At 41.8% G+C, this 23062-nt stretch overlaps 4 non-coding genes across 4 annotated transcripts; all 4 read left to right on the plus strand.

Moving 5' to 3' along the window:
• Window positions 1–2906: 2906 nt before the first annotated feature.
• On the plus strand, window positions 2907–2988 carry TRNAL-AAG (transfer RNA leucine (anticodon AAG)). Its single transcript has one exon. It is a non-coding gene; the product is annotated as a tRNA-Leu (tRNA).
• Window positions 2989–7639: 4651 nt separating this feature from the next.
• TRNAS-GCU (transfer RNA serine (anticodon GCU)) lies at window positions 7640–7721 on the plus strand. The gene has a single exon. It is a non-coding gene; the product is annotated as a tRNA-Ser (tRNA).
• Window positions 7722–8226: 505 nt separating this feature from the next.
• Window positions 8227–8308, plus strand: TRNAL-AAG (transfer RNA leucine (anticodon AAG)). The gene has a single exon. It is a non-coding gene; the product is annotated as a tRNA-Leu (tRNA).
• Window positions 8309–19771: 11463 nt separating this feature from the next.
• TRNAL-AAG (transfer RNA leucine (anticodon AAG)) lies at window positions 19772–19853 on the plus strand. Its single transcript has one exon. It is a non-coding gene; the product is annotated as a tRNA-Leu (tRNA).
• The last annotated feature ends 3209 nt before the right edge of the window (window positions 19854–23062 follow it).

A 23062-nucleotide genomic window follows, 5' to 3' on the forward strand; every position in this document is an offset into this window, starting at 1 on the left:
AAGCTTACAATATATTGTGTAATGAAGCTGCATAAAAAATGTGTTAACGTAGAAATAATGCACACGTTTGAAATGTGACAACGGGGAGTGGCTACCAATGTATACGAAGACTAATGAAAGTTATTAATGCTGAATTAATTATGTACTAATGTTATTAATTTGTATTAACATATCAAAATTGAGTTATGTATTAGGAGTTTGTTCATTAAGCAGTAGGCCTTAGTTTATCGAAGGTCTGTGCCTAGCTGCCTGGTCTCATATTAAACTGTCTTTTTCTAACGTGCAATGTGCTATTTTCCTGAAGGACATGAAACTGTACTTTCCCAAAAGCTAGAGATGTGTGTAGCTGTAGTAAATTCTTTCCCATGGGACCCTACTTGCTCAAGGAGACATTCTTGCTGAATGCAACAGTGTAATTTGTAACAGGTGCAAGGCTGCCTGGAGTAGGAGAAAACAATGGAACTACTGACTGTAGCGTAAAATGTAACTTTTCTTACCTGACATTCCAACCGATGAAAACGTCAATAACATGGGCCAATCAACGACATGAGAACTGTGGTTTGTGTAAAACTCTGGTGAAGATTATTGGACAGAGATGGTGATACACCAATGATTATCCATTGAGGAATTAGGAGTAAATTAGACAGTTTTGATTTAACCACATGACCCGAGGAGAAATCAGGCATTTATTGGACATTCCACTCCAAGCCATTCTTTGCCATTCTTCTGAGCCATTTAGGCCATTTCGTTTGAGACTTTGCCGTTTGTTCACCCTGTTACTCTAAACCACCCTGCACTTATTCCTTACCTGATACTTACTTCTCCTCTATATGAGGGAAGTTCTTGTTCCTTAGCTATGCCATACTGATACTTTGCCCTGTCCTTTCTTTGCTGATGATGCAAACGACTGATGTCCCGAGGACGAAGAATGACGATGTTTGCTGATCCGTTGGATGGGTAACTATCTGATGAAAATTGTAATTGTCTGTTTGCCTTTTCTTTCTAGGTACCAACGCTCTTTGATAGAGGCCATAGTTAGATGTTTTCCAAATTTGTGTTTGCTAAATAGTTTTGCATGAAGCCCAACATGCTGATGCTAATACGAGGTTATTTAAGGTGTTCACTAAAATCTGACGCAAATAGACAAATGACTGAGTTCTTGCTTTGTTGAACCATGCACTACTGAGACTTTGCTAAGTTGCTTCTTAATAATTATGTGTTAATACTGAGTGAATATTCTCTATGCATTGATTAATTGTGTTTCTAATTGCAAATCTGAAGAGTTACTAATGAGATGAATTGCTGATGAGATTAACAGAAATGACTTTAGATTGTAACCAGTAGGGAAATAAATATCCTAACACTTAACTAAATTGGTGTGGTTATTCATGACTGAAAGATCATGGTGTGTTCACTTTATTGACTCTCATTAAAGGTTATTGATTAGCATGCTGATTAGTTATTGCGATTGTTGTTGAGATATTGATCTATTGATTTGTGATGCCAAAAGACATCTCGTACTGGGAAGTCCCCGAACCTGGTCTAAAAGGTTCATCGACCTAGGCGTGTCTCCTTGTAAGTTTACTTATCAAGGCTCTGACGCGCCTTCACTAATAAAAAGTAATCTGATCGCTTGCTGCGGAGTCATCGTCAACAAAAACTACCAAAATATTACTTCAATGTATTATAATTACGACTGCCTCAGTTTTATGCATTACGTGAGTAGTCGGACAGCAATTTATTTAGCGCAAAAATATTTCTTGTTGATGCATGTACGTTTTTAAACTGAAGTGTCATAGCTGTAGCGGCAATACTCCCAGTTTAGGTGGTTTTATAAACTAAGTTTAACTTTCTCCTACTTAAAACTTTTTGCAGAACAATGCACATTAAATGGGAAATCAGTTTTCCATAATTGTGTACTATTTGCTGCCTAATGTTGACATGTAAGCACACCACCAATAACTGACACCTAGAGACTCGAAAGCGCCATACCAGTACAATATTTGTATGATATTGCACTTTAAATCCACGTACAACTGAATTAAAGCAATCTTAGCTCATTTGAGGGTAGTGTGATAGTACATCACATATGGATAGAACACGTTTGGAAAGTGTAATTTTCATGATTACATTACATTTAACATATACATTCAAGCTGAAGTAGGGATGGACAACAAGGTCGTATAGAGCAAAGCTGAAGACAACAAGTTACCATAACAATCTGTAAATATATGCTCTTTATTATGTTTAGACAACTATCACCTAATAGAACACATTTTGGCTACCATATTTTGTACTCCTGAAACATGGCGTTTTGAAGACGATGTGGCCGAGTGGTTAAGGCGATGGACTGCTAATTTATTGTGCTCTGCACGCGTGGGTTTGAATCCCATCCTCGTTGGTTTATTGTTCCGTCTTTAGTTTTTAGTATGTGGTAGGGCTGGGTTAACCCTATTTTATGTGAAAGTTAAATGACATATCCCATGATATTTCCGGCAGTACAACGGCTCAGTTTGGAAACACCGCTCAGTTGAGTACTGTGCTTAGGCATTACTGTAAACAGCGCCAGCCGGGTTCTGCTCATGAATCATAAAATCTTTCCTGAGGCGGAGGGTTGGTAAGTTGAGGGACGTAGATAGTTTGATTCCTTATCCTTAAAGAAAGAGAAGCAGCGCGTGTGGGACGCCAATGTAAGGGTTGTCTTCCTACGGACTCTCAGGACTGGCGCTCCCTGACACCTCCCATGGCCCGGGGCCAATCCTGACCTACTGAATGTATCACGTGCCTGCTGCTGTTGGCGTTGACTTTCCTAGGATCACTTCACAGGCTATACACCCTTATTCTCCAACTCCCCTATACAACAGAACATCTCACTTCAGAAAGCTTACAGAAACATGTTTGCACAGGGTAGTGTGGCCGAGCGATCTAAGGCACTGGATTAAGGCTCCAGTCTCTTTGGAGGCGTGGGTTTGAATCCCACCGCTGCCAGTATTTTTCAACTCACAAACGTATTTTGTCTGCATCAGTGTCTCACTCTCTGCCTTCTGCACCTACGATCCACATAGTGAGAGGTGAGACTATGTAAAGTGGTGACGTATATATAAGGGTAGCCAGACAGTGGGACCGAGCCTTCTTATTTTAAAAAACCAAAACCTAAGGTGACAAGAATTGTATCGGTAAACAAACCAGCTGTCTTGAAGTCTAACTATAGAGGCGACGAGAGGGGTCACTGTGATGCTGAAAGTTCAGTGAGTGTAAACAGTAGAACGCTGTGTGATACGTTTCCTTGCAGTGATGACAGCTCGCGTTTCTAAAGCAGAGAGCAAACATACAATGGGGAAGAAGAATAAATAAGGAAAGACATATATTATATGCAGACTGTTATTATACTTTGCTTTTCACCTGTAACTCGCTCAACTGTCGGTGAATGCTGCGTTACCCTGCATAGCCAGGTCACCACAGCGGGTGTCCACAGTGTTTGGCCAAGTTACTATAGTTGTGAGCTTGTAGACGTGAGGTAGCGTGGCTGAGCAGGCTAAACTGGCTTGATTTAGGCTCCAGTCTCTCTGGAGCCGTGGGCTTGAATCCCAACACTTTAAATTTACTTGAACCAAATACTTTTGCAAAAAAGGTTCATGTAATAAATATTCATTAGGGTCGTGGTTGTGAGTATGACACTTATGGATAAAAGTGGGACTAACAATGCTACAATTCCTGAGACTACCACTGCACTAACAGCCTGGGAGAGGTTTGAGCTGGATACAAGATACTTGCATGAGGGAACTAACTCGAAAGGGGAACTATCCACTGATGTTTTCTATCGCTTGCTGAGTGAGTATGTTGACACAATGGATGCAAAAGATTGTTTTGTGTGTACACAGATTCCTGTTTCGGTACAAGAGGGGGTTACCTATCATAGACTGTCATTAACATATGGGATACGTTGTAGTCTGTTACTAACAAGATTCTATAACCAGGAAGAGATTCAATATTTTTACTCAAATCATGATCTTGTGTTTTCTAATGTGCCTATCATAGAGGATGTGAGTGGGGTAGCTAAGTACTATAGCATAAAGTTAGTTAAAGGATTCTTTCAGGCGACATTAACAATTAGTACATCTTATGCACACCACAATAATTTGACATGTTTGCTTACACCTGTAGAGAAAAGCTTTTTAGATCACACGGAAGAGAGAAGAAGGGCATTGAAGGGTAAACTAGAGAAAGGATTACAGCAACGGGCCTTTGCTAGTAGTGACGGTTATAGTGCAATTAGAGAACAAGGGAAGTTAGCTTTAGACGCACTACATGTAGGAAAGCTTTGCATATCCAAGTCCAAATCATACTATGACAATGTGTTTGTGGGAATGAGTGAATGTAAGCGTGTGTTTTTGTTTCAGAGTAAATGGACGTTCATGTTAAATGGACAGGATCCAGCAATCCCCGGGATTTATTATATATGTGGACTTTATGCTTATTACCGTCTTCCAAAGGGATAGTATGGGACATGTTATTTGGGGATAGTTTTCCCAAAGATATATCAACTTGACGATTTGAAAAGGTTACCAAAATTGTCTGAATTACATCGTACTAGACATAAGAAAGAGACTGCTGCTGGTGTAGTAGGAGACATATTTGGGACGATAATTTCTTCAGTGGGAGTTATTATGAACTCCATAAAGATTCAAAAGTTGTCTAATATTGAGGATAACATGCTGACAAACTTTTCAGGGGCTATACTCCTGATGGATACTGAACTTGCTGCGGAGGGGGCTATGACTCTTCAAAACAGGCTTGCTTTAGACATTCTTTTAGTGAAAAATGGCAGAGTTTGTAGATTGCTCAATGGGTGTAATTGTTGCGCTTACATACCAGATAATAGTAATGAGATTAGAAGTATGCTTACTAACTTGACGAGGGATAGTACGGACTTGAAGGATTTGAAAGAACCAGGTGTTTGGAAAAAGGTTGGGAAAGGATTTGCTTCAGTGGGAAATTGGATTAGTAACATTTGGCATGGGATATTGTCTAAAATAATACAGGGGATATTGATTGTTATAGATTGCTTATTTGGATCATGGGTGGCATGTAAAATTAGTAAAAGAATAAAATTGAAGATGGTGAAAAATAATAGGAGGAGGGAAGAAAAACAAAGGGAATAATTATTCAGGGCAAGATCAAAGGGGAAACCAAGAAGGGAAGAGATTGATATGAGGGAATTTTAGTATGTAAAATTAGTAGGGAAGATTTGTGTGATGACAAGAGTCATCAGAGGAGGGATTGCTGGAGTGTGTCTTTTAAAATTAATATTAACATGAAAAGCTTACAATATATTGTGTAATGAAGCTGCATAAAAAATGTGTTAACGTAGAAATAATGCACACGTTTGACATGTGCCCACGGGGAGTGGCTACCAATGTATACGAAGACTAATGAAAGTTATTAATGCTGAATTAATTATGTACTAATGTTTTTAATTTGTATTAACATATCAAAATTGGAGTTATGTATTAGGAGTTTGTTCATTAAGCAGTAGGCCTTAGTTTAGCGAAGGTCTGTGCCTAGCTGCCTGGTCTCATATTAAACTGTCTTTTTCTAACGTGCAATGTGCTATTTTCCTGAAGGACATGAAACTGTACTTTCCCAGAAGCTAGAGATGTGTGTAGCTGTAGTAAATTCTTTCTCATGGGACCCTACTTGCTCAAGGAGACATTCTTGCTGAATGCAACAGTGTAATTTGTAACAGGTGCAAGGCTGCCTGGAGTAGGAGAAAACAATGGAACTACTGACTGTAGCGTAAAATGTAACTTTTCTCACCTGACATTCCAACCGATGAAAACGTCAATAACATGGGCCAATCAACGACATGACACCTGTGGTTTGTGTAAAACTCTGGTGAAGATAATTGGACAGAGATGGCGATGCACCAATGATTATCCATTGAGGAATTAGGAGTAAATTAGACAGTTTTGATTTAACCACATGACCCGAGGAGAAATCAGGCATTTATTGGACATTCCACTCCAAGCCATTCTTTGCCATTCTACTGAGCCATTTAGGCCATTTCGTTTGAGACTTTGCCGTTTGTTCGCCCTGTTACTCTAAACCACCCTTTACTTATTCCTTACCTGATACTTACTTCTCCTCTATATGAGGGAAGTTCTTGTTCCTTAGCTATGCCATACTGATACTTTGCCCTGTCCTTTCTTTGCTGATGATGCAAACGACTGATGTCCCGAGGACGAAGACTGACGCTGTTTGCTGATCCGTTGGATGGGTAACTATCTGATGAAAATTGTAATTGTCTGTTTGCCTTTTCTTTCTAGGTAGCAACTGCTCTTTGATAGAGGCCATAGTTAGATGTTTTCCAAATTTGTGTTTGCTAAATTGTTTTGCATGAAGCCCAACATGCTGATGCTAATACGAGGTTATTTAAGGTGTTCACTAAAATCTGACGCAAATAGACAAATGACTGAGTTCTTGCTTTGTTGAACTATGCACTACTGAGACTTTGCTAAGTTGCTTCTTAATAATTATGTGTTAATACTGAGTGAATATTTTCTATGCATTGATTAATTGCGTTTCTAATTGCAAATCTGAAGAGTTACTAATGAGATGAATTGCTGATGAGATTAACAGAAATGACTTTAGATTGTAACCAGTAGGGAAATAAATATCCTAACACTTAACTAAATTGGTGTGGTTATTCATGACTGAAAGATCATGGTGTGTTCACTTTATTGACTCTCATTAAAGGTTATTGATTAGCATGCTGATTAGTTATTGCGATTGTTGTTGAGATATTGATCTATTGATTTGTGATGCCAAAAGGCATCTCGTACTGGGAAGTCCCCGAACCTGGTCTAAAAGGTTCATCGACCTTGGCGTGTCTCCTTGTAAGTTTATTATCAAGGCTCTGACGCGCCTTCACTAATAAAAAGTAATCTGATCGCTTGCTGCGGAGTCATCGTCAACAAAAACTACCAAAATATTACTTCAATGTATTGTAATTACGACTGCCTCAGTTTTATGCATTACGTGAGTAGTCGGACAGCAATTTATTTAGCGCAAAAATATTTCTTGTTGATGCACGTACGTTTTTAAACTGAAGTGTCATAGCTGTAGCGGCAATACTCCCAGTTTAGGTGGTTTTATAAACTAAGTTTTACTTTCTCCTACTTAAAACTTTTTGCAGAACAATGCACATTAAATGGGAAGGCAGTTTTCCTTAATTGTGTACTATTTGCAGCCTAATGTTGACATGTAAGCACACCACCAATAACTGACACCTAGAGACTCGAAAGCGCCATACCAGTACAATATTTGTATGATATTGCACTTTAAATCCACGTACAACTGAATTAAAGCAATCTTAGCTCACTTGAGGGTAGTGTGATAGTACATCACATATGGATAGAACACGTTTGGAAAATGTAATTTTCATGATTACATTACGTTTAACATATAAATTCAAGCTGAAGTAGGGATGGACAACAAGGTCGTATAGAGCAAAGCTGAAGACAACAAGTTACCATAACAATCTGTAAATATATGCTCTTTATTATGTTTAGACAACTATCACCTAATAGAACACATTTTGGCTACCATATTTTGTACTCCTGAAACATGGTGTTTTGAAGACGAGGTGGCCGAGTGGTTAAGGCGATGGACTGCTAATCCATTGTGCTCTGCGCGCGTGGGGTCGAATCCCATCCTTGTTGGTTTATTGTTCCGTCTTTAGTTTTTAGTATGTGGTAGGGCTGGGTTAACTCTAGTTTATGTGAAAGTTAAATGACATATCCCATGGTTTTTCCGGCAGTACAACGGCTCAGTTTGGAAACACCGCTCAGTTGAGTACTGTGCTTAGGCATTACTGTAAACAGCGCCAGCCGGGTTCTGCTCATGAATCACAAAATCTTTCCTGAGGCGGAGGGTTGGTAAGTTGAGGGACGTAGATAGTTTGATCCCTTATCCTTAAAGAAAGAGAAGCAGCGCTTGCGGGACGCCAATGTAAGGGTTGTATTCCTACGGACTCTCAGGACTGGCGCTCCCTGACACCTCCCATGGCCCGGGGCCAATCCTGACCTACTGAATGTATCACGTGCCTGCTGCTGTTGGCCTTGACTTTCCTAGGATCACTTCACAGGCTATACACCCTTATTCTCCAACTCCCCTATACAACAGAACATCTCACTTCAGAAAGCTTACAGAAACAAGCTTGCACAGGGTAGTGTGGCCGAGCGGTCTAAGGCGCTGGATTAAGGCTCCAGTCTCTTTGGAGGCGTGGGTTCGAATCCCACCGCTGCCAGTATTTTTCAACTCACAAACGTATTTTGTCTGCATCAGTGTCTCACTCTCTGCCTTCTGCACCTACGATCCACATAGCGAAAGGTGAGACTATGTAAAGTGGTGACGTATATATATAAGGGTAGCCAGACAGTGGGACCGAGCCTTCTTATTTTAAAAAAGCACAACCTAAGGTGACAAGAATTGTATCGGTAAACAAACCAGCTGTCTTGAAGTCTAACTATAGAGGCGACGAGAGGGGTCACTGTGATGCTGAAAGTTCAGTGAGTGTAAACAGTAGAACGCTGTGTGATACGTTTCCTTGCAGTGATGACAGCTCGCGTTTCTAAAGCAGAGAGCAAACATACAATGGGGAAGAAGAATAAATAGGGAAAGACATATATTATATGCAGACAGTTATTATACTTTGCTTTTCACCTGTAACTCGCTCAACTGTCGGTGAATGCTGCGTTACCCTGCATAGCCAGGTCACCACAGTGGGTGTCCACAGTGTTTGGCCAAGTTACTATAGTTGTGAGCTTGTAGATGTGAGGTAGTGTGGCTGAGCAGGCTAAACTGGCTAGATTTAGGCTCCAGTCTCTCTGGAGCCGTGGGCTTGAATCCCAACACTTTAAGTTTACTTGAACCAAATACTTTTGCAAAAAAGGTTCATGTAATGAATATTCATTAGGGCCGTGGTTGTGAGTATGACACTAATGGATAAAAGTGGGACTAACAATGCTACAATTCCTGAGACTACCACTGCACTAACAGCCTGGGAGAGGTTTGATCTGGATACAAGATACTTGCATGAGGGAACTAACTCGAAAGGGGAACTATCCACTGATGTTTTCTATCGCTTGCTGAGTGAGTATGTTGACACAATGGATGCAAAAGATTGTTTTGTGTGTACACAGATTCCTGTTTCGGTACAAGAGGGGGTTACCTATCATAGACTGTCATTAACATATGGGATACGTTGTAGTCTGTTACTAACAAGATTCTATAACCAGGAAGAGATTCAATATTTTTACTCAAATCATGATCTTGTGTTTTCTAATGTGCCTATCATAGAGGATGTGAGTGGGGTAGCTAAGTACTATAGCATAAAGTTAGTTAAAGGATTCTTTCAGGCGACATTAACAATTAGTACATCTTATGCACACCACAATAATTTGACATGTTTGCTTACACCTGTAGAGAAAAGCTTTTTAGATCACACGGAAGAGAGAAGAAGGGCATTGAAGGGTAAACTAGAGAAAGGATTACAGCAACGGGCCTTTGCTAGTAGTGACGGTTATAGTGCAATTAGAGAACAAGGGAAGTTAGCTTTAGACGCACTACATGTAGGAAAGCTTTGCATATCCAAGACCAAATCATACTATGACAATGTGTTTGTGGGAATGAGTGAATGTAAGCGTGTGTTTTTGTTTCAGAGTAAATGGACGTTCATGTTAAATGGACAGGATCCAGCAATCCCCGGGATTTATTATATATGTGGACTTAATGCTTATTACCGTCTTCCAAAGGGATAGTATGGGACATGTTATTTGGGGATAGTTTTCCCAAAGATATATCAACTTGACGATTTGAAAAGGTTACCAAAATTGTCTGAATTACATCGTACTAGACATAAGAAAGAGACTACTGCTGGTGTAGTAGGAGACATATTTGGGACGATAATTTCTTCAGTGGGAGTTATTATGAACTCCATAAAGATTCAAAAGTTGTCTACTATTGAGGATAACATGCTGACACACTTTTCAGGGGCTATACTCCTGATGGATACTGAACTTGCTGCGGAGGGGGCTATGACTCTTCAAAACAGGCTTGCTTTAGACATTCTTTTAGTGAAAAATGGCAGAGTTTGTAGATTGCTCAATGGGTGTAATTGTTGCGCTTACATACCAGATAATAGTAATGAGATTAGAAGTATGCTTACTAACTGGACTAGGGATAGTACGGACTTGAAGGATTTGAAAGAACCAGGTGTTTGGAAAAAGGTTGGGAAAGGATTTGCTTCAGTGGGAAATTGGATTAGTAACATTTGGCATGGGATATTGTCTAAAATAATACAGGGGATATTGATTGTTATAGATTGGTTATTTGGATCATGGGTGGCATGTAAAATTAGTAAAAGAATAACATTGAAGATGGCGAAAAATAATAGGAGGAGGGAAGAAAAACAAAGGGAAAAATTATTCAGGGCAAGATCAAAGGGGAAACCAAGAAGGGAAGAGATTGATATGAGGGAATTTAGTATGTAAAATTAGTAGGGAAGATTTGTGTGATGACAAGAGTCATCAGAGGAGGGATTGCTGGAATGTGTCTTTTAAAATTAATATTAACATGAAAAGCTTACAATATATTGTGTAATGAAGCTGCATAAAAAATGTGTTAACGTAGAAATAATGCACACGTTTGAAATGTGCCCACGGGGAGTGGCTACCAATGTATACGAAGACTAATGAAAGTTATTAACCCCTTAGCTGCTGGGCCTTTCCCCCCCCAGTGTTGAGCCCTTTTTTGGCTATTTGGGGTAGTTCGCGCTTAGGGCTTCATAACTTTTTGTCCACATAAGCTAACCACGCCAAATTTGCGTCCTTTTTTTCCAACATCCTAGGGATTCTAATGGTACCCAGAGTTGGTGGTTTCTCCTGGAGGAGACCAAGAAAATAGCCAAAATACAGTGAAAATTTTGTTTTTTCCAAAAAAATGGGAAAAAAGGGCTGCCGAAGAAGGCTTGTGGTTTTTTCCCTGAAAATGCCATCAACCAAGGGTTTCTGGTGCTGAAATCACTATCTTCCCACCTTTCAGGAACGGGCAGACTTGAATCAGAAAACCGAATTTTTCAACACAAATTTGGCATTTTACTGGGACATACCCCATTTCTACTATATTTGGTGCTTTCAGCCTCCTTCCAGTTAGTGACAGGAATGGGTGTGAAACCAATGCTGGATCCCGGAATGCTAAACATTTCTGAAAACTAGACAAAATTCTCAATTCAGCAAGGGGTCATTTGTGTAGATCCTACAAGGTTTTCCTACAGAAAATAACAGCTGAAATAAAAAAATATTGAAATTGAGCTGAAAACAACAGCCATTTTTCTTTATGTTTTACTCTGTAACTTTTTCCTGCGATGTCAGATTTCTGAAAGCAATATACCGTTTTGTCTGCTGGACTCTTCTGGTTGCGGGGATATAAAGGGCTTGTAGGTTCATCAAGAACCCTAGGTACCCAGAGCCAATAAATAAGCTGCACCCTGCAGTTGGTTTTCATTCTATACTGGGTATACAGCAATTCATTTGCTGAAATATGAAGAGTGAAAAAGAGGTATCAAGAAAACCTTTGCATTTCCAAAATGGGATCAAGATAAGGTTTTGAGGAGCAGTGGTTATTTGCACATCGCTGAATTCCGAGGTGCCCATACTAGCATGTGAATTGCAGGGCATTTCTCAAATAGACGTCTTTTTTACACACTCTCTTATATTTGGAAGGAAAAAATGTAGAGAAAGATAAGGGGCAATAACACTTGTTTTGCTATTCTGTGTTCCCCCAAGTCTCCCGATAAAAATGATACCTCACTTGTGTGGGTAGGCCTAGCGCCCGCGACAGGAAACGCCCCAAAGCGCAACGTGGACACATCAAAATTTTTGGAAGAAAACAGAGGTGTTTTTTGAGAAGTGTCTACCTGTAGATTTTGGCCTCTAGCTCAGCCGGCACCTAGGGAAACCTACCAAACCTGTGCATTTCTGAAAACTAGAGACCTAGGGCAATCCAAGGAGGGGTGACTCGCGGGGCTCGGACCAGGTTCTGTTACCCAGAATCCTTTGCAAACCTCAAAAAGTGGCTAAAAAAACAAGTTTTCCTCACATTTCGGTGACAGAAAGTTCTGGAATCTGAGAGGAGCCACAAATTTCCTTCCATCCGGCGTTCCCCCAAGTCTCCCGATAAAAATGATACCTCACTTGTGTGGGTAGGCCTATCGCCCGCGACAGGAAACGCCCCAAAGCGCAACGTGGACACATCAAAATTTTTGGAAGAAAACAGAGGTGTTTTTTGAGAAGTGCCTACCTGTAGATTTTGGCCTCTAGCTCAGCCGGCACCTAGGGAAACCTACCAAACCTGTGCATTTCTGAAAACTAGAGACCTAGGGCAATCCAAGGAGGGGTGACTCGCGGGGCTCGGACCAGGTTTTGTTACCCAGAATCCTTTGCAAACCTCAAAAAGTGGATAAAAAAACAAGTTTTCCTCAGATTTCGGTGACAGAAAGTTCTGGAATCTGAGAGGAGCCACAAATTTCCTTCCACCCGGCGTTCCCCCAAGTCTCCCGATAAAAATGATACCTCACTTGTGTGGGTAGGCCTAGCGCCCGCGACAGGAAACGCCCCAAAGCGCAACGTGGACACATCAAAATTTTTGGAAGAAAACAGAGGTGTTTTTTGAGAAGTGCCTACCTGTAGATTTTGGCCTGTAGCTCAGCCGGCACCTAGGGAAACCTACCAAACCTGTGCATTTCTGAAAACTAGAGACCTAGGGCAATCCAAGGAGGGGTGACTCGCGGGGCTCGGACCAGGTTCTGTTACCCAGAATCCTTTGCAAACCTCAAAAAGTGGCTAAAAAAACAAGTTTTCCTCAGATTTCGGTGACAGAAAGTTCTGGAATCTGAGAGGAGCCACAAATTTCCTTCCACCCGGCGTTCCCCCAAGTCTCCCGATAAAAATGATACCTCACTTGTGTGGGTAGGCCTAGCGCCCGCGACAGGAAACGCCCCAAAGCGCAACGTGGACACATCAAAATTTTAGGAAGAAAACAGAGGTGTTTTTTGAGAAGTGCCTACCTGTAGATTTTGGCCTCTAGCTCAGCCGGCACCTAGGGAAACCTACCAAACCTGTGCATTTCTGAAAACTAGAGACCTAGGGCAATACAAGGAGGGGTGACTCGCGGGGCTCGGACCAGGTTCTGTTACCCACAATCCTTTGCAAACCTCAAAAAGTGGCTAAAAAAACAAGTTTTCCTCACATTTCGGTGACAGAAAGTTCTGGAATCTGAGAGGAGCCACAAATTTCCTTCCACCCGGCGTTCCCCTAAGTCTCCCGATAAAAATGATACCTCACTTGTGTGGGTAGGCCTAGCGCCCGCGACAGGAAATGCCCCAAAACAGAACGTGGACACATCACATTTTTTCATTGAAAACAGTGCCTACCTGTGGATTTTGGCCTCTAGCTCAGCCGGCACCTGGGGAAACCTAGCAAACCAGCACATTTTTGTAAACTAGAAACCCAGGGGAATCCAAGATGAGGTGACTTGTGGGGCTCGGACCAGGTTCTGTTACCCAGAATCCTTTGCAAACCTCAAAATGTGGCTAAAATACCACGTTTTCCACACATTTCGGTGACAGAAAGTTCTGGAATCTGAGGGGAGCCACAAATTTCCTTCCACCCAGCGTTCCCCCAAGTCTCCCGATAAATATGATACCTCACTTGTGTGGTTAGGCCTGGTGCCTGCGACAGGAATAGATCACACAACGGTCAATGTTGGTCCTTACCTGAGGCAGCTGTTGACCCTGGGGTGATCCATTCCTGACACAGGCACTAGGTGTAGGCACTCAAGTGGGGTAGTGTTTTTATCAGGACAGGTGAGGAGTCACTGGGTGGTAGGAATGTTGTGGATCCCAGCATATTCCTGTAGTTTGTGTGACAGAAATGCGAGAAAAATAGAGTTTTTTCTCAACATTTCAGCTTTGCAGGGTATTCTGGGTAAGAAAACTTTGGGGAATCCACACAAGTCACACCTCTGTGGACTCCCCCGAATGTCTAGTTTCCAGAAATGTTTGGGTTTAGTGTGTTTCTCTATATGGCCGCCGAATCCAGGACCAAAAACACAGGTGCCTGCCTTACAAAACCAGTTTGTTTTGCCTTAGACAATTTTGATGTCTCCACAATATGATTTGGGTGGTGGAATTTGGGGCTGAACTAAATTGGTGAGCTCCCAAGAGAGCACTCTCTCTCTGCTTGCCGCCGCATTCACCTGCTCTCTGGGTTGGCCTAAACCACTATTACCCAGTTGCACGAACAGCTTGCGAAGGGACAGCAGGACTGTCCTCATCACCTCCCTCATAATGTACTGGAAGAGGAGTTTTCGAATGGGACTCCTCTGACTGAAAAATCACTCCCAGAGTCTGCGCCATTGTCCTATCCCTCAGATGCTGTCTCAGTATCTGATGTCTCAGTCTCTGATCCTATGTCAGAGCGGTCCTCTATAACCCGAGTGCAGGCAGCAGTCATCCATCAAGATGCCATCTCTGCTATTGGCTAAACTGTTGCTCTAAAACACTAGCCTACGTAGACAGTCACAAAATTGATGGTGTGTGTGAGATACGTGCAACAGTAGAGGCCACCTTACCTGCGCTTCTTCCCTCAATCTGCACGTACTTTCAAGACACTCAAAAAACACCTTGTCACATACCATTCGTCACAGTCTTTAGCACCTCCTGCGCCCAGTCCAACAATCATTATTGGTGCTCCCACTCCCTCCTCCTCGGATTCCCTCATTACCACCCAGCAAAAGTGCCCTTCATCTCTCCATAGACTTTACTAATGTACTCAGCTATTTACATAAAATACAGATGTGCTCTTTGCAGTAGGCATATAAACCTTCTGCGCTTTTTTATGGCACTAAAACTGCCACTAGACAAGTCGGACCCTTTTCCCCCCAGGGAAACCACACACATATTGACAAAAGTGATGTATATATGACAGCCAACCACCTGAAACTCAACTCAAGCAAAACCGAAATAATCCTCTTTGGCCCTCACCAAAAAAACCTGGGACCCCCCATGGTGGCCCACCACGCTAGGCCCTGCACCCACCCCCGCCAACTACGCACGCAACCTCAGCATCATCCTAGACTCCTCCCTCTCTATGACCCAACAAATCAACGCTCTTACCTCCTCATGCTTCAACAAACTCCGTATACTGAAAAACATTAAAATGGATCCCCACAGAGACCAGAAAAACTGTCACTCACGCACTCATCAGCAGCAGGCTTGATTACAGAAACGCCCTCTACGCCGGCACCACTCTAAAACTCAAGTGCAAACTACACGCATCCAGAACTCAGCAGCACGACTCATCCTCGACCTCCACCGACACGAACACATCTCTCCACACCTCAAATCCCTCCACTGGCTCCCCATTGACAAAAGGATCACCTTCAAGATCCTCATCCTCACACACAAATCACTCCACAACACAGGCCCTGCCTACCTCAACGAGAGTCACCTTCCACACCCCCACACGAAACGTCCGTTCAGCTGACCTCTCTCTCGCCTCTGACCCCCGCATCAAACACACCACCACCGGGGGCAGATCCTTCTCCTACATTGCACCCAAAACATGGAACGCACTCACAACCCACATTCGCAAGACCCAAAACCTACTTCTTTTCAGGAAGGGCCTCAAAACCTGGCTTTTTGAACAGTGAACCTCCTAGCCCCTTTCCCTCCCCCCCGTCCCCCCCCCAGCGCCTTGAGACCCTCACAGGTGAGTAGCGCGCTTTATAAATCTCTTTGATACAGATCTACCTATATATATATATATAAATATATATCTACATAGATATATCTATAGATATATCCATGTACCTAGATATATCTATCTACATAGATATATATATATAGATATATACATATATTTTTTTTTAGTTGTTGTATGGTTTCCTTGGGGGCCAAAATGGCCCCCAGGGAAACCCTACAACATCTAAAAAAAAAAATGCCCCCACAGGGGGTCACCCTGCCCACGGGCGACCCCCTGTCATTTCATTTTTTTTTAATTTATTTTTTTTTTTGAAAAAAAAAAAAAATCCCCAGGGGGGGGGGGACGCGATCGCGCCCCCCCCCCTCCCCAGGGGGCACCTACCTTTTTATTTTTTTAGGAAAATTATCCGGGGGGGGGCGGCCCGTTTTCCGGGGGGGGGGCTGCCCCCCAAAAGTGAAATCCCTGGTGTCTAGTGGGGTTTCCTGGCCCCCGATCGCAGCTGTGCTGCGATCGGGGGCCAGGAAACCGTTTCAGAAGGCCTCATAAGAAAGGGGAGACTCTCCCCTTTCTTACAAGGCCTTCTGAAACTGTTTCTGGCCCCCGATCGCAGCACAGCTGCGATCGAGGGCCAGAAACAGTATCAGAAGGCCTCGTAAGAAAGGGGAGAGTCTCCCCTTTCTTACGAGGCCTTTTCAAAATGTTTCCTGACCCCCCCGATCGCAGCTGTGCTGCGATCGGGGGAGCCAGGAAACCTGAAAGTGTTTCCTGGCCCCCGATCGCAGCACAGCTGCGACCGGGGGCCAGGAAACACTTTCAGGAAGGCCTCGTAAGAAAGGGGAGACTCTCCCCTTTCTTACGAGGCCTTCCCGAACGTGAAAAAGGCCGTTTTCCCAATGAAAGCAGGAAGCGGCCGCAAGGCTGCTTCCTGCTTTCATGGGGAAAACACCTTTGCAACGTCAGCGCGCCTCGCGGCGCGCTGACGTCACAAAGGGGCGGGTGGGGGGCAGGGGGAGACACGGTAGCTTCCGTGTCTCCCGGGGGGGGAAAAAAAATAAAAAATAAATCCTTATTAATGCCCTTCCTGGTGTCGGCCACTGGTCGTGACCCGCACAAGGGAGGGTGTGTGGGCGTCGGCCAGTGGCCGACGCCCGCATTTAAGAGGTTAATGCTGAATTAATTATGTACTAATGTTTTTAATTTGTATTAACATATCAAAATTGGAGTTATGTATTAGGAGTTTGTTCATTAAGTAGTAGGCCTAGTTTAGCGGAGGTCTGTGCCTAGCTGCCTGGTCTCATATTAAACTGTCTTTTTCTAACGTGCAATGTGCTATTTTCCTGAAGGACATGAAACTGTACTTTCCCAGAAGCTAGAGATGTGTGTAGCTGTAGTAAATTCTTTCTCATGGGACCCTACTTGCTCAAGGAGACATTCTTGCTGAATGCAACAGTGTAATTTGTAACAGGTGCAAGGCTGCCTGGAGTAGGAGAAAACAATGGAACTACTGACTGTAGCGTAAAATGTAACTTTTCTTACCTGACATTCCAACCGATGAAAACGTCAATAACATGGGCCAATCAACGACATGAGAACTGTGGTTTGTGTAAAACTCTGGTGAAGATTATTGGACAGAGATGGCGATGCACCAATGATTATCAATTGAGGAAGTAGGAGTAAATTAGACAGTTTTTATTTTAACCACATGACCCGAGGAGAAATCAGGCATTTATTGGACATTCCACTCCAAGCCATTCTTTGGCATTCTACTGAGCCATTTAGGCCATTTAGTTTGAGACTTTACCGTTTGTTCGCCCTGTTACTCTAAACCACCCTTTACTTATTCCTTACCTGATACTTACTTCTCCTCTATATGAGGGAAGTTCTTGTTCCTTAGCTATGCCATACTGATACTTTGCCCTGTCCTTTCTTTGCTGATGATGCAAACGACTGATGTCCCGAGGACGAAGACTGACGCTGTTTGCTGATCCGTTGGATGGGTAACTATCTAATGAAAATTGTAATTGTCTGATTGCCTTTTCTTTCTAGGTACCAACTGCTCTTTGATAGAGGCCATAGTTAGATGTTTTCCAAATTTGTGTTTGCTAAATTGTTTTGCATGAAGCCCAACATGCTGATGCTAATACGAGGTTATTTAAGGTGTTCACTAAAATCTGACGCAAATAGACAAATGACTGAGTTCTTGCTTTGTTGAACCATGCACTACTGAGACTTTGCTAAGTTGCTTCTTAATAATTATGTGTTAATACTGAGTGAATATTCTCTATGCATTGATTAATTGCGTTTCTAATTGCAAATCTGAAGAGTTACTAATGAGATGAATTGCTGATGAGATTAACAGAAATGACTTTAGATTGTAACCAGTAGGGAAATAAATATCCTAACACTTAACTAAATTGGTGTGGTTATTCATGACTGAAAGATCATGGTGTGTTCACTTTATTGACTCTCATTAAAAGTTATTGATTAGCATGCTGATTAGTTATTGCGATTGTTGTTGAGATATTGATCTATTGATTTGTGATGCCAAAAGACATCTCGTACTGGGAAGTCCCCGAACCTGGTCTAAAAGGTTCATCGACCTAGGCGTGTCTCCTTGTAAGTTTACTTATCAAGGCTCTGACGCGCCTTCACTAATAAAAAGTAATCTGATCGCTTGCTGCGGAGTCATCGTCAACAAAAACTACCAAAATATTACTTCAATGTATTGTAATTACGACTGCCTCAGTTTTATGCATTACGTGAGTAGTCGGACAGCAATTTATTTAGCGCAAAAATATTTTTTGTTGATGCACGTACGTTTTTAAACTGAAGTGTCTTAGCTGTAGCGGCAATACTCCGAGTTTAGGTGGTTTTATAAACTAAGTTTTACTTTCTCCTACTTAAAATTTTTTGCAGAACAATGCACATTAAATGGGAAGGCAGTTTTCCTTAATTGTGTACTATTTGCTGCCTAATGATGACATGTAAGCACACCACCAATAACTGACACCTAGAGACTCGAAAGCGCCATACCAGTACAATATTTGTATGATATTGCACTTTAAATCCACGTACAACTGAATTAAAGCAATTTTAGCTCATTTGAGGGTAGTTTGATAGTACATCACATATGGATAGAACACGTTTGGAAAATGTAATTTTCATGATTACATTACATTTAACATATAAATTCAAGCTGAAGTAGGGATGGACAACAAGGTCGTATAGAGCAAAGCTGAAGACAACAAGTTACCATAACAATCTGTAAATATATGCTCTTTGTTATGTTTAGACAACTATCACCTAATAGAACACATTTTGGCTACCATATTTTGTACTCCTGAAACATGGTGTTTTGAAGACGAGGTGGCAGAGTGGTTAAGACGATGGACTGCTAATCCATTTTTCTCTGCACGCGTGGGTTCGAAAACCATCCTCGTCGGTTTATTGTTCTGTCTTTAGTTTTTAGTATGTGGTAGGGCTGGGTTAACCCTATTTTATGTGAAAGTTAAATGACATATCCCATGGTATTTCCGGCAGTACAACGGCTCAGTTTGGAAACACCGCTCAGTTGAGTACTGTGCTTAGGCATTACTGTAAACAGCACCAGCCGGGTTCTGCTCATGAATCACAAAATCTTTCCTGAGGCGGAGGGTTGGTAAGTTGAGGGACGTAGATCGTTTGATTCCTTATCCTTAAAGAAAGAGAAGCAGCGCGTGCGGGACGCCAATGTAAGGGTTGTCTTCCTACGGACTCTCAGGACTGGCGCTCCCTGACACCTCCCATGGCCCGGGGCCAATCCTGACCTACTGAATGTATCACGTGCCTGCTGCTGTTGGCGTTGACTTTCCTAGGATCACTTCACAGGCTATACACCCTTAGTCTCCATCTCCCCTATACAACAGAACATCTCACTTCAGAAAGCTTACAGAAACAGGTTTGCACAGGGTAGTGTGGCCGAGCGGTCTAAGGTGCTGGATAAAGGATCCAGTCTCTTTGGAGGCGTGGGTTCGAATCCCACCGCTGCCAGTATTTTTCAACTCACAAACGTATTTTGTTTGCATCAGTGTCTCACTCTCTGCCTTCTGCACCTACGATCCACATAGCGAGAGGTGAGACTATGTAAAGTGGTGACGTATATATATAAGGGTAGCCAGACAGTGGGACCGAGCCTTCTTATTTTAAAAAACCACAACCTAAGGTGACAAGAATTGTATCGGTAAACAAACCAGCTGTCTTAAAGTCTAACTATAGAGTCGACGAGAGGGGTCACTGTGATGCTGAAAGTTCAGTGAGTGTAAACAGTAGAACGCTGTGTGATACGTTTCCTTGCAGTGATGACAGCTCGCGTTTCTAAAGCAGAGAGCAAACATACAATGGGGAAGAAGAATAAATAAGGAAAGACATATATTATATGCAGACTGTTATTATACTTTGCTTTTCACCTGTAACTCGCTCAACTGTCGGTGAATGCTGCGTTACCCTGCATAGCCAGGTCACCACAGCGGGTGTCCACAGTGTTTGGCCAAGTTACTATAGTTGTGAGCTTGTAGATGTGAGGTAGTGTGGCTGAGCAGGCTAAACTGGCTAGATTTAGGCTCCAGTCACTCTGGAGCCGTGGGCTTGAATCCCAACACTTTAAGTTTACTTGAACCAAATACTTTTGCAAAAAAGGTTCATGTAATAAATATTCATTAGGGTCGTGGTTGTGAGTATGACACTAATGGATAAAAGTGGGACTAACAATGCTACAATTCCTGAGACTACCACTGCACTAACAGCCTCGGAGAGGTTTCAGCTGGATACAAGATACTTGCATGAGGGAACTAACTCGAAAGGGGAACTATCCACTGATGTTTTCTATCGCTTGCTGAGTGAGTATGTTGACACAATGGATGCAAAAGATTGTTTTGTGTGTACACAGATTCCTGTTTCGGTACAAGAGGGGGTTACCTATCATAGACTGTCATTAACATATGGGATACGTTGTAGTCTGTTACTAACAAGATTCTATAACCAGGAAGAGATTCAATATTTTTACTCAAATCATGATCTTGTGTTTTCTAATGTGCCTATCATAGAGGATGTGAGTGGGGTAGCTAAGTACTATAGCATAAAGTTAGTTAAAGGATTCTTTCAGGCGACATTAACAATTAGTACATCTTATGCACACCACAATAATTTGACATGTTTGCTTACACCTGTAGAGAAAAGCTTTTTAGATCACACGGAAGAGAGAAGAAGGGCATTGAAGGGTAAACTAGAGAAAGGATTACAGCAACGGGCCTTTGCTAGTAGTGACGGTTATAGTGCAATTAGAGAACAAGGGAAGTTAGCTTTAGACGCACTACATGTAGGAAAGCTTTGCATATCCAAGACCAAATCATACTATGACAATGTGTTTGTGGGAATGAGTGAATGTAAGCGTGTGTTTTTGTTTCAGAGTAAATGGACGTTCATGTTAAATGGACAGGATCCAGCAATCCCCGGGATTTATTATATATGTGGACTTAATGCTTATTACCGTCTTCCAAAGGGATAGTATGGGACATGTTATTTGGGGATAGTTTTCCCAAAGATATATCAACTTGACGATTTGAAAAGGTTACCAAAATTGTCTGAATTACATCGTACTAGACATAAGAAAGAGACTGCTGCTGGTGTAGTAGGAGACATATTTGGGACGATAATTTCTTCAGTGGGAGTTATTATGAACTCCATAAAGATTCAAAAGTTGTCTTATATTGAGGATAACATGCTGACAAACTTTTCAGGGGCTATACTCCTGATGGATAGTGAACTTGCTGCGGAGGGGGCTATGACTCTTCAAAACAGGCTTGCTTTAGACATTCTTTTAGTGAAAAATGGCAGAGTTTGTAGATTGCTCAATGGGTATAATTGTTGCGCTTACATACCAGATAATAGTAATGAGATTAGAAGTATGCTTACTAACTTGACTAGGGATAGTACGGACTTGAAGGATTTGAAAGAACCAGGTGTTTGGAAAAAGGTTGGGAAAGGATTTGCTTCAGTGGGAAATTGGATTAGTAACATTTGGCATGGGATATTGTCTAAAATAATACAGGGGATATTGATTGTTATAGATTGCTTATTTGGATCATGGGTGGCATGTAAAATTAGTAAAAGAATAAAATTGAAGATGGCGAAAAATAATAGGAGGAGGGAAGAAAAACAAAGGGAAAAATTATTCAGGGCAAGATCAAAGGGGAAACCAAGAAGGGAAGAGATTGATATGAGGGAATTTTAGTATGTAAAATTAGTAGGGAAGATTTCTGTGATGACAAGAGTCATCAGAGGAGGGATTGCTGGAGTGTGTCTTTTAAAATTAATATTAACATGAAAAGCTTACAATATATTGTGTAATGAAGCTGCATAAAAAATGTGTTAACGTAGAAATAATGCACACGTTTGAAATGTGCCCACGGGGAGTGGCTACCAATGTATACGAAGACTAATGAAAGTTATTAATGCTGAATTAATTATGTACTAATGTTTTTAATTTGTATTAACATATCAAAATTGGAGTTATGTATTAGGAGTTTGTTCATTAAGCAGTAGGCCTTAGTTTAGCGAAGGTCTGTGTCTAGCTGCCTGGTCTCATATTAAACTGTCTTTTTCTAACGTGCAATGTGCTATTTTCCTGAAGGACATGAAACTGTACTTTCCCAGAAGCTAGAGATGTGTGTAGCTGTAGTAAATTCTTTCTCATGGGACCCTACTTGCTCAAGGAGACATTCTTGCTGAATGCAACAGTGTAATTTGTAACAGGTGCAAGGCTGCCTGGAGTAGGAGAAAACAATGGAACTACTGACTGTAGCGTAAAATGTAACTTTTCTTACCTGACATTCCAACCGATGAAAACGTCAATAACATGGGCCAATCAACGACATGAGAACTGTGGTTTGTGTAAAACTCTGGTGAAGATTATTGGACAGAGATGGCGATGCACCAATGATTATCCATTGAGGAATTAGGAGTAAATTAGACAGTTTTGATTTAACCACATGACCCGAGGAGAAATCAGGCATTTATTGGACATTCCACTCCAAGCCATTCTTTGCCATTCTACTGAGCCATTTAGGCCATTTAGTTTAAGACTTTGCCGTTTGTTCGCCCTGTTACTCTAAACCACCCTTTACTTATTCCTTACCTGATACTTACTTCTCCTCTATATGAGGGAAGTTCTTGTTCCTTAGCTATGCCATACTGATACTTTG

This window comes from Pleurodeles waltl, chromosome 12 (genome assembly GCF_031143425.1).
Source record: "Pleurodeles waltl isolate 20211129_DDA chromosome 12, aPleWal1.hap1.20221129, whole genome shotgun sequence".
In the NCBI taxonomy this organism is placed as follows: Eukaryota; Metazoa; Chordata; class Amphibia; order Caudata; family Salamandridae; genus Pleurodeles; species Pleurodeles waltl.